The sequence below is a fragment of the Arachis ipaensis genome, chromosome B02 (assembly GCF_000816755.2).
Source record: "Arachis ipaensis cultivar K30076 chromosome B02, Araip1.1, whole genome shotgun sequence".
Lineage (NCBI taxonomy): Eukaryota > Viridiplantae > Streptophyta > Magnoliopsida > Fabales > Fabaceae > Arachis > Arachis ipaensis.
This window is the reverse complement of record NC_029786.2, coordinates 84,349,488-84,362,293: the sequence shown is the minus strand read 5'-3', so window position 1 is coordinate 84,362,293 and position 12,806 is coordinate 84,349,488.

Sequence of the window (12,806 nt, the reverse complement as noted above, 5' to 3'; positions counted from 1 at the left end):
AAAGTTGGTTAAAATAATTTTTTTTTAAATTATTTCTATTATAACCCCTTTCATAATCTATTATTCTATTTCATTCCTCTTTTAATTTCTCTAGCTTATCACTCCACCTCTTTATCAATATCAATCAGCGTGACTGTTACTTGAATCTTTTATGACAGAGAATGAAACCAAGCACATGTAAAAATTCTGGTTCTTGATGTAGAGTTTGTGAGATGAATGTGAGTGAGAGGAGAGAATTCAAAAAAAAGTAAAATTCAGAAATGAGAAATAAAATATGGATGAATCACATCTTTTTTATTTGATGATGTTAGTTTATATACATCAATGAATAGCACTTATTGTGCAGTAAACTAATCTTACTTCCTAATTGTGATTAAGTTACAATTCTAACTAACTTATGTTAGTTGTATAATAATCTAACTAACTAGTCTAAATTGGGTTAAGTTGCTGAGCCATTACTTCTATTATCTGCTACACTATTAATACACTGCCTTAAGCTATGATCTGCTACACTCTCCTCAAGCTGAGAGGTGAAAATTGAGCATTCCCAACTTGGAGTGAAAGGTGGAAAAAGGACCAAGAGCAAGCGCTTTGGTGAAGACATTTGGAATCTGGTTGGCGGGGGAGATTGGCAGGAGCTTGAGCATGCCACTTTGTGAATGTGCAATATAAATTGGTTGTCACAGAACATGTGAATAGCTTTATCAAGTGAAAAGCCAAAGTCAGAAAGCAGATAAGAGAGCCATAAAACCTCACACATTGCTAGAGCTAGTGCCCGGTATTCATCTTCTGCAGAGGACCTTGCCACCATAGTTTGTGTCTTACTTATCCACGAGATAAGGAACTAGCCGAGGAAGAAACAATATCCTGAAATCGAGCGGCGTGTGTCGGGACAAGTTCCCCAATCAACATTAGTTAAAGTTGTGAAGGAGAGATCAGATGATACTAAAAAGAGAACAGCATGAGCGGGGGCCATCTTCAAATAACTCAACACGTGAAGAGCTGCCTTAAAGTGTACATCAGTGGCACAATCAAGAAATTGGATGAGTTTACTTAGGCAAAGGTAATGTCCAGACGAGTATTAGTAAGGTAAATGAGTCTTCCTATTAGTCTTTCTGTACTAAGTCAGATCTTCTAATGCATTGTCAGTGGATTTTGACAATTTAATGGAATAGTCAATTGGGGTGAAAGCCGGTTTGGCATCACTCAAACCAAATTCTGCTAACAATTTCAGGGTGTATTTTCGCTGATAAAGGGCAAAGCCTTGGTTGCTTCTTGCAATTTCCATCCTAAAAAAAAATTTGAGGTTACCAAAGTTCTTGATTTTGAATCTGTCATCCAGTAACTGCTTCACACGTTTGATTTCATCTAAGTCATCTCCAGCTAGAACCAAGTCATCCACATAAACCAGTATGCAAATAAAACCTGTCTTCAAATGTCTTGTGAAAAGATAAGGATCTGCCTTAGATTGTGAGGAGCCAAAATTGACCAACATAGAGCTCAGTTTGGTATTCAATTGCCTACTGGCCTGTTTCAGACCATATAGGGAGTTTTGAAGTTTACAGACAGAGCCAAATGGGGGCATCTAAGCCAGGGATAGGCTTCATGAATACTTCCTCTTCGAGATCTCCATGTAAGAAAGCTATGTTCACATCTAATTGGTTAACAAACCAATTTTTTGGAGGCTGCCAAAGCTAGGAGAATTCTGAATGTTGTCATTTTTATCACCGGGCTGAATACGTCAAAGTAGTCGAATTTGTAAAATTTGGTTAAACTATAATTAATAAATTAATTATGAGTGAAGAAGGTTAAAAACTTAAATTTATAATTGCGAGAGCTAAAAATAATTAGGACATGAATTAAAACACTTATCTTAAAGGTTTTGGCCTATGGTTGGCCCAAACAAATTAAAAATCAAATCGGGCTCGTGTTGGGCCCAAAACACATATAACCCTTCATGACTTAGCAAAAAAATTCACATTTCCCCCCTTTCATTGAGAGTTCCGCGGAGAAGAGAAGAGATGGAGAGCAAAACCCTTTTTCATTATTCATTATCTCCTTCAATTACTCATAACTTTTAATACGGAGCTCTGATGGACAAGCTGTTTGTGACCACGCGTTCGTCTCGGATCCCTCTATAAATCTTTTAAAGTATTATGGTAAGAAACTTTGAACTCTTTTTCCAGTTTTCTATTCTCTTTAATTTTGCATTTTGAGCATATTGAGAAACTTGTGATTTTGGTTCTATAGAGATACTCTAGCATAGATTATAAGTGAGTTCCATCCTAATTTCAAGTGGGTTAAGGTAAGGAAGCTCATTTCCTCTAATTCTTCCTAATATGTATGAATACCCTAGCTTGAGTGAAATTTGATGTAATTAGATGAGATAGTGTCGCTTGATTGCCTGGGTTGATTTGGTTCGATCGGTGGAGGATCCATTGAGGCTCGTTGACGTTGGGTGAAGCTCGAAATTGGTGAGAAAGAGACTCAAGGGCTTGGATTTGTCACGCTTGAGGTACGTATTTTAGTTTCAAGTAGGCATTATGTAAAATTATGTGAATGCCTTGGTTAGTTGTCCCTAGGATAGGATTGAATGAAATTGGTTGTTGTTGTGATTAGTTGAATAGGTATATGTATGAGTATGCATGATTTAATTGTTGTAGTATGATTGATTAAAAATATAATTGATGTGGAATTGGGCCGGAGGCCGTGATATGGTGAGGAATCCCCTATTTGGTAAATGGAGGTAAGTGGTATGAGATAATTGATTCTTGGTTGATTGTGAACTTGGATATATGAGTGTTATGTATTGTTGATGTGAATCGAATTATAGTTGTATGAGTGTGTGTGTCAAATGTTCGATTGGTTGATTTGTTGTTGAAATGGTTAAAAAGGGGTAGAGAATTAATAAATGTATGATTGAGTATGATTAGTAAAGATTTTGGTATGGAAATTGAGTAATTGTGTAACTTTGGTAAAAACATATTTTTAACCAACTTTGACGGGCCATAACTTGGTTCTCGGACCTTTAAATTGGGTCTGTTTGGTTTATGACGTTCGAAGAACGGATGAAAAATAATTTTTAACGAAAAAGTTATGCACATTTGAAGTTTATGGTTAAATATGAATTTTGCAGAAGTTGCAGAAAATTGAGGTCATGTGTATGCACGATGATGAGCGGATAATTTATACGCTTTTTGACATTATTTTTAGGTAGTTTTTAGTTTGTTTTAGTTACTTTTTATTATATTTTTATTAATTTTTATGCAAAAATCACATTTCTGGACTTTACTATGAGTTTGTGTGTTTTTCTGTAATTTCAGGTATTTTCTGGCTGAAATTGAGGGACCTGAGCAAAAATCTGATTCAGAGGCTGAGAAAGGACTGCAGATGCTGCTGGATTCTGACCTCCCTGCACTCAAACGCATTTTTTTGGAGCTACAAAAGTCCAATTGGTTCGTTCTTAATTGTACTGAAAAGCTAACATCTTGGGCTTTCCAGAAATGTATAATAGTTCATACTTTGCCTGAGCTTTGATGGTCCAAACTGGCGTTCAACGCCAGCCAGAGACCCATTTTTGGCGTAAAACGCCGGAACTGGCACCAGAACTGGAATTAAACGCCCAAACTGGCATCCAAGCTGGCGTTTAACTCTAGAAAAGGCCTATGCACGTGTAAAGCTCAATGCTCAGCCCAAGCACACACCAAGTGGGCCCCGGAAGTGGATTTCTGCACTATCTGCACTTAGTTACTTATTTTCTGTAATCCTTAGTAACTAGTTTAGTATAAATAGCACTTTTTACTATTGTATTCATATCTTATGACATTTTTCACATTTGGAGGCTGGCCACACGGCCATGCCAAGATATTTTTCTCTTATGTATTTTCTATGGTGCAATTTCTACACCTCATAGATTAAGGTGCGGAGCTTTGCTGTTCTTCATGAATTAATGAAAGTACTATTGTTTCTCTTTCAATTCACGCATGTCTCTTCTCCAAGATATACTCTCATTCTTAATTCAGTTAAGTCAGAATGAAGGGGTGACCCGTGACAATCACCCACTATCTTTATTACTCGCTTAGCCAAGATCTGCGTGCCTGACAACCACAAGCGGTCTACAGCTGGAGTATAATCTCTTAGGCCTCTAGTTCGTGACTTTGACTTGCATCTCCTGACAACAGAGTAGTCGAATTCACAGAGATCAGAACCTTTGTGGTAAAGGCTAGAACAAACGAGCTTCAAACTCACGAATGTTGGGCGCAGTAACAGTGTGCAAAAGGATAGAGAGATCCTATTCCGACACAAGTGAGAACCGACAGATGATTAGCCGTGCGGTAGCTGTGCCTGGTATTCTTCATCCAAGACAAGAGATCCGACAGATGATTAGCCGTACAGAAGCCGTGCCTGGACCATTTTCACTGAGAGGACGGATGGTAGCCATTGACAACGGTGATCCACCAACATACAGCTTGCCATGGAAGGGAGCACGCATGATTGGATGAAGACAATAGGAAAGTAGAGGTTCAGAAGCAACAAAGCATCTCCAAACGCTTATCTGAAATACCCACCAATGAATTACATAAGTATCTTTATTTTAATTTACGTTTTATTTATCTTTCAATTATCAAAACTCATAACCAATTGAATATGCCTGACTAAGATTTACAGGATGACCATAGCTTGCTTCAAGCTAGCAATCTCCGTGGGATCAATCCTTACTCATGTAAGATTTTATTACTTGGACGACCCAGTGCACTTGCTGGTTAGTTGTACCGGAGTTGTGAAAAGTGTGATCACAATTCCGTGCACTACACGACTAATGCGTACGCATGAGGGGTGTTACAAAATTGAAAGAGTTTTGTGCGCATACCATGCATATGCACAAAAGTCAAGTCATGCGTACGCATGACCCATGTGTACGTACAACTTGCATTTCAGAATTGAGCTTTTTTCGTGCGCGTTTTGCGCGTACATGCAAAAAAGGAACTCGTGCGTACGCACGACTGCCCTGTTTTTCAAGAAAATGTTGATTTAACTAATTTTGCCTATAATTCTCTTTTTCACCTTTATAACCCCTATTTAAGGTCCGCTAGCTAGTTTTTAGGCTTTGGAATGAGTGTGAGCATATTTAATGGATTAGGTTGATATGTTTGGATGAGATTGCAAAGTAAAGTGTCGAAGTTGATGATAATTGAGAGAAGTCTATGGACAATGAAATTACTGAATACTAAATTGACTTGGGACGTGAATAATAAGGCTGATTGTAATTTGATTCACTGGATTCTGGTAAGGTCAGTGGTATGACCTGCTTGCATATTGACTGATGTTTACTCTTGGCAAGGACGTGGCAAGGACGGTGGTGAATCTTGCTTGCGCTGAGCTGAGTTATGCCAAAACAAGGACAATGGTTGATCCCGCTTGTTTTGTAGCTCTCTCTGATTGTAAGGGTGGCCGGGTTCGCAATTTTCGGACAGATGCCTCTAGGAGAAGGTGACAGGGAACTAATCCCTCTTAGAACGATATGAGATAAGTTCGAGGTATGCCTCCTGGGGATGCACGACAGAGAGATAATATCTGAGTTAACTACCGGATGTGTCAGGTTCTGGCAGTGTAACCAACACGTGAGCTCAAGACCAGTAGGACAGGCATGCATCATATGCATTTATGTGAAATTGTTTGAGTGTGCATTGTTTTGGTTTGCCTTCAGTGTATATCTTTGTTTAATTACTAATTGCTATATATGTTATAATTGTTCTTGATTGTGTTTGCACCCTATTAATTGTGTTTGCTTCTACTAAATATATTTACTGAAATTAATATCAAAATTATGTGGTATTGAATTGAAAAGAGAAAGGCTGAGATGAGTGTTAAAGGAACTTGAGTTTATGGATCATTGGTTAGTGAAAGGCTTAGTTTACCTTACCCTATTTTAGATTAGTATAACCCTAGGCTTGGATCTTGGTTGTTGGAGTTTAAGATTTGCCTAGTGGGTTCATTTGGTTTACATCGTCTCTATTTGGAACTGTTACCCTATTGGAAACCTTTTGGTTTTTACCCGTTTCGAAAATTTTCTATTTTCAGATACAGGATGTGACGCATCTCGCTGAGTATGCTGGATTCTCTCTGGAAAGCGAATACTCTTTTGGGATTTTATTTTTGTGCTTAGCATATGTATACATATACTCTCCATTTTTGTATATTAACTTGTATATCCATCTTAAAGGTTGATTTCGGAGAAACGAGATTTATGTTTATGCTTTTGTTGTATTTTTACTTCGCAGGTCGAGTCTAGAGCTTGTTATATAACTCTTTTGGAATTCTATATCTATATGTATATATCTGTCTCTTTGGTTTTTGTATCGATGCTTCTATTCTTGACGTTTCGAGTGGGACGCAATTTCTATTTTATTTTTTCTTATCCTTTCTTTCAAGACTCCTAGTTAAACTATATTTCCTTCGAATAATATGTACGTACTTTTGCTTTTAGATGTCGTAACGCATCACCACCTCTGATTTACGACTATAGTGTAAAGCTCTGTGTGGTAAAGTATTACAGAATCCATGAGTTTGAATAAAACCCTTTGCAACCAAACGAGCCTTGTATCTCTCAATAGTCCCATCTTGCTTGTGTTTAATTTTAAACATCCATTTACACCCTATAGCCTTCTTACCCGAAGGGAGGTTAGTCAATATCCAAGTTTTGTTTTCTTTAAGAGCTTGTAGTTTAGCTTTGATTTCTTGTTTCCATCCATCATCAAGAATAGCTTCCTTATATCTTCTTGGTTCTATGGCTTTGGTAGTGGCTAGTGACAATGCTTTATGATTTTTAGAAAGGTTGTCACAGTAAACAAAACGTGAAACCAGGTAGAGCTTGTGAGGAGTGGAAGGTGCTGCCATAGTGGTGGTTTGTAAACAATAGTAATCATTTAGATATGCTGGTTTGTGTCTTTCTCTAGTGGATCTTCGTGGGATGAAATTTTGTTCATGTTCTACTTGACCACTACTTAAGCTATGATCTGTTATGTGATTTGCGACATGTTGTGATGTGGTGTCATGAGAGTCTAAATTACCCAAATTTGGAGTATTTAGTGTATTTTGCCTAATGTGTGATGACTGAGATGCAATGTCATGTTATAGAGTGCTAAAAGATGGATGAGATACAGTATGCATGGCATTAGGATTTGGAATATGGGTTTGAAATGCATCAGCATCATACAAGTAATATGGCCTGAAAGATAAACCAGGAGTGCTATGGTGTGTGATATTTGGATCTGAATTTTTGAAAAGGAAGATATGTTTATAAAGTGAACATTTCTGGAAATGAAAATTTCATGTGAGCTAGTGTCCATAAGAACATAACCTTTAGTTTCTGATTTCAGACCCAAAAATACACACTTCCTTGCTCTCTTGTCTAACTTTTTTGCTTTGAAACTAAAGTAGAAGCAAAAGCCAAACAACCAAATACCCTTATATGAGTAATGTATGGTAGAGTATGGTAGAGTGTTTGATGAGTCCATATTTGATGGTAAATTTTGTCTTGAATAAAGTGAATTTCGTTACATAAACTCACATTTATTCACTTAAATAGCATACTTTTGTGATTTCTCTCCAAATTGTACCTAATTATGAAAACATGCTTTTTTTGTGTTTAAATTAATCAATTTAATTCTACTTTTATTCTATTCAATGCCATGATATATTTTGTTGAGTAATTTCAGGTCCAATAGGCAAGAATGGCTAGGTAGAAGTTGAAGGAAGCATGAAAAATGGGAGATTTCATGAAGAAAACAAAGGGGAAGAACACACTCTAGTGTGTGTATGCTCACCATCATGTGCGTATGCACAAGTGAAATTTTAGCTAGTGTGCATATGCATACACTCAATTCAAGTCAAAATTTACCATCAAATATGGACTCATCAGTGTTTTATATGGACTACACTTTTCAATGGCCGAGCTTGGTATTCTATTTAAAATATAAACTGCATACGCAACTGCATAATGCCATAGGGAGTAGTGTGGCAATTGAGCTTCAAAAATGAATGCTCTTGACATATTTAAAATATCTTGGTATTTTTGTTCAACCACACCATTTTGTTGTGGTGTTTCCACACAGGTGATGTGGTGAATTGTGCCTTTTTCTTTAAAAAATTCAGCCATTATGGACTCACCGCCATTGTCTAACCTTAAGCATTTTATTCTCTTGCTGAATTGTGTTTCAATCATTTGTACAAAAGCTTTCAAGTAAGTGGTTGCTTCTATTTTGTTTTTTAGAAAATATAGCAAAGTAAATCTACATTTTTCTTCTACAATTATCAAAAAATATTTATGGCCATCAATAGAAGGGATGCCTATTAGTCCCCAAATGTCAACATATATTAAATCGAAATTTTCATTTGATATACTTGTACTGTAACGGTAAGAAATTCTTTCTTTCTTGGCAAAATGACATGTCTCACAGGGCATTTTATCATCATAACATACAATGAAAGGGAACTTCTTTTTCATATTATTCATCCTATCCAATCCTAAATGTCCTAATCTACAGTGCCAAATGTTCCTATTTATGCCTAATGCTACTAAATTTATTGTTTGAACTGATACAGTGATGTAATTCTTGGTTTTGATGTCACTAACCTTCTTTATTATTCTTTAATATGTACAAACCGTCCCTCTAGCTAGTAGCTCCAATCATCCTCGAGGTAAGGTGTTCCTGAATCTTACATAATTTTGCATTAAAAGAGAAAGTACAAAGCATTAAGTTAGTAGTCTTTGAAACATAAATGAGATTGAATGTAAATGAAGGGGCATATAGTACATCAATAAGATAAAAATCTACTGAGAGGAAGATTGTTCCACCAATTGTTGCAACAACCTTTGAACCATTTGGCATTTTAACAATTACAGGGCTAATTTTAGTGTAATTTTGAAAACATTTTAGAGAAGAGAAAACGTGTGTAGTGGCACCTGTGTCCAAGACCCAATCATATGTTTGCAAATCATGATTGGCAATAGAAGGTAAATGATGTATAGCTGCGGATGGTGCAAGAATAGTTTGTGCCAAATTTCCACTATGAAGTTTAGGCTTTTGGTCATATTATTGGAACAGAGCAATCAAGGCTTCCTTTTGCTTTTCAGAAAATATACCATTGATACTGAGATAATTCTCTCCTTCATTCTTGGTGGCATTGTTGAATTCATCAGTCTCTTCAGCAGTTTTGTTGTTAACTAAAATGCTATTTATGCTAGCATTGTTCACATCATGCCTTCTTTGCATGTGTGGAGGGTAACCATGCTTTTGATAGCATGTATTCACAGTATGGCCATTTTTGTCACAGTGTGAACAGCTTTTGGGAGGGCCTCTGCCTCCTCCCCCTGATTTACGATCACTGATAGGCGGATATTTTATACGCTTTTTGGCATCATTTTCATATAGTTTTTAGTAGTTTTATTTAGTTTTCATTAAGTTTTTATAGGTTTTAGTGTTAATTTCATATTTTTGGATTCTACTATGAGTTTTTGATCAATTTCAGGTATTTTCTGGCTAAAATTGAGAAGCTGGAGCAGAAGTCTGATTCAGAGACAGAGAAAGTACTGCAGATGTTGTCCGGATCTGACCTCCTTGCACTCTGAAGAGCATTTTTGGAGCTACAAAAGTTCAAATGGAGCGCTCTCAACAGCTATGGAAAGAAGACTTCCAGAGCTTTCCAACAATATATAATAGTCTATACTTTGCTTTGGATTAGAAGGCCTAAAACTGGCGTCCAACGCCAACTTCTTGTCCCCTTCCAGGCGTCCAGCGCCCAAAGAGTAGAGACCAATGTCCAAACGCCCAGAGAGGATTCCCTAGCTGGCGTTCCACGCCCAAGAGACCTCATAGCACATGGATCTCATCAAGCTCAGCCCAAACACTCACCAAGTGGGCCCCAGAAGTGAATTTTAGCACTAAATAGATTGTTTTACCCTTACTAATCATCTGTTTAGTATTTAAAGTGTATTTTACATAATCATTCGGAGGAACATCATACCTCTTTCGAGCATTATTCATGTTTTACTTTGTATTTTACTTCAATATGAGTTTCTAAACCTCCTAGGTTGAGCGGAGGAGCCCTGCTGAGTCCTACGAATTGATAAAAGTATTGCTGTTTCTTCTTCGATCTGTGTTTGATCTATCTCTAAGATGTATATCCGATATTCATCGTGGTAAATAGGATGATCTAACAAATTAGCTCTGTTCATCACTTTAAGATGAACGTGCCTGACAAACACCCGCGTCTACTTGGGTTCGTGTGAATACGTGGCCGAAAAGCACGAACCAATAGCTATGATTATACATCTCTCAGACGGTTAATCCACGACTTCGTTGGGGACTTCTCGAGACACCAGTTCAGCCGATTTTTGGGGAGATTAGGGTCTCTGTAGTATAGGCTAGAATCCAAAGAAGCAGCATTCTCTGATCTGAAAGATTCGACCTTGTCTGTGGTGTTTTGAGTAGGATCGCCAAGAGAATGAACTGCTAGAGCTTCACCCTCCGTCAGATTAAATGACCATGGGCAATGGCTTTGATCACATACAGCCTGCCATAGAAGAAGATCATTCACAAGCAGAGAAGATAGTAGTACCAGAGTTAATTCAGAAAGACAAAGCAACTCCAATCCTTAACCCTATTCCTATCAGTATTTTCTACCTCTTTTTCTTTATTCCTCTTATAAATTGTTTCTCTTTATAAATGAAAACATATAAACCTTCTAATCTGCCTAACTAAGACCTGCAAGATAACCATAGCTTGCTTCAAATCACAATTTTCATGGGATCGACCCTGACTCGCTTAGGTATTACTTGGACGACTCAGTGCACTTGTTGGTACAATAGTACAAAGGTGTGAGGATTCGTGCTACCAACCACGTATTCGTCCTCTTTCTCTATTCTGTCCTCTATGTTTCTGGTTTTGTAATCCAGCATTCATTATATTCACCAAAATTCCTGGATCATTCTCATTAACATTCATGAATTGCCTCTCTTGCTACAGAAGCAAAGAGTAAGCATCACTAATATTCATCAACATAATTTACGATCGAACAACAGCATATTAATCGCTCAATCCTCTTAAAAATCTAATGACATGGTTTTCTTAATTGTATCTATTAACCATTCCTGAACCACACATACACGGATTCACATTTACACATGCACAAGTTGGAATTGGCCTGAATTCATGTAACTCTTCCCAAATTCCTTTAAGTTTGGTGAAATAGGCTATAATTGACAGTTCTCCTTGTCTCATACTAAACAAATCTTCTTACAATTCTGCTACTCAAAGCATGTCGCCTTGGTAGAATTGGTGCTTGAGATATTCCCAAAGTTCAAAAGCATCATTATAGCATATGACACTCTGCAGTATCTCAGAGCTCAATGAGGCATGGAGCCATAAACGCACCATGGTGTTGCATCTATCCCACGCCACAAAGGTTGGATCAATTTGTTTTGGCCTTCTCAAGGTTCCATTAATAAACCTAATCTTGTTCTTCGACTTTATAGAAATCCACGCTAATTTTGCCCAGGCATGATAGTTTCTAATGTTCAGAAGAGTTGTGGTTAGAGGAATACGTTGGATCTGGAAGCTTGAGCCTGAAATACAGAGAACTGGCTCATCATTTGTGCAAAATTCTGATAATCATTTGTAGGAAAGCTTTGATTCTGATCTAGATTCATCTCTTTACCATATGGTGTCATGGCTGCCATTAATAAACCTTCACACCCGAAGAGTAAGATCTCACGAGTCTTGCAATGACGAAGCCTCTCATATCTTGATCTCTGCACCTCTACGCTCACCGCACCATGTGAAAACTCTGGTTCTTGGTGCAAAGTTTGTGAGAATAACGTGAGTGAGAGGAGAGAATTCAGAGAGAAGCAATGTTCAGAAATGAGAAATAAAACAAGGATGAATCACACCTTTCTCACTTGATGGTGTTAGTTTATATACATCAATGAATAACACCTATTGTGCAGTCAACTAATCTTACTTCCTAACTGTGATTAAGTTATAATTCTAACTAACTTGTGCCAGCTGTACAATAATCTAACTAACTAGTCTAAATTGGGTTAAGTTGCTGAGCCATTACTTCTATTATTTGCTGCACTATTAATATACTACCTTAAGCTATGATTTGCTACACAGGTATTCGTGAAGGTGAGACACTTGCATGACATCGAAGATGAGCACCCTTGCAACAATGCTTGACCACATCCACATTACGGATTAGTAGTACAAAAACTATGAGGAATTGGTGTTTTTTTTATGATTGGAGAGAAAGAAAATAGAAAAAAAAGGGACATAAAGATTCTCGTCAAATAGTTCCAGGTGTATAAATTCACTCCCTTATTGAATTTGGGGTTAGAATTGTCGCGATCCCTTCTTCATTATCTCTCTTCTCTCTCTTATACCCTTTTCTTTTCTCTCTCTTACATTTGACCCTAGGAAGGAAAGTTGAAATGTTATGCTTTAATTTGAATTGGAGGGTGACATGGATTTTGTGGAGGTTGGAAGACAAGAATTGCGGTGATGGAGGTGGTAGTGGTGGGAATAAGGATGACAAAGTGGAAGTGGATGTATCACCCTACTACACAGAGATTTTCACCTAGGTCATAAATCAAAGGTGGTGAGGCGATACGACACACACACACACACACACACATATATATATATATGCACAACCCAAATCATACCAAAGACAAATATAAATCCTGATTCTCTGAAGTCAATCTCTAGGAGGGACAATACAAGTTTTATACAAAAGTGGAGAACACA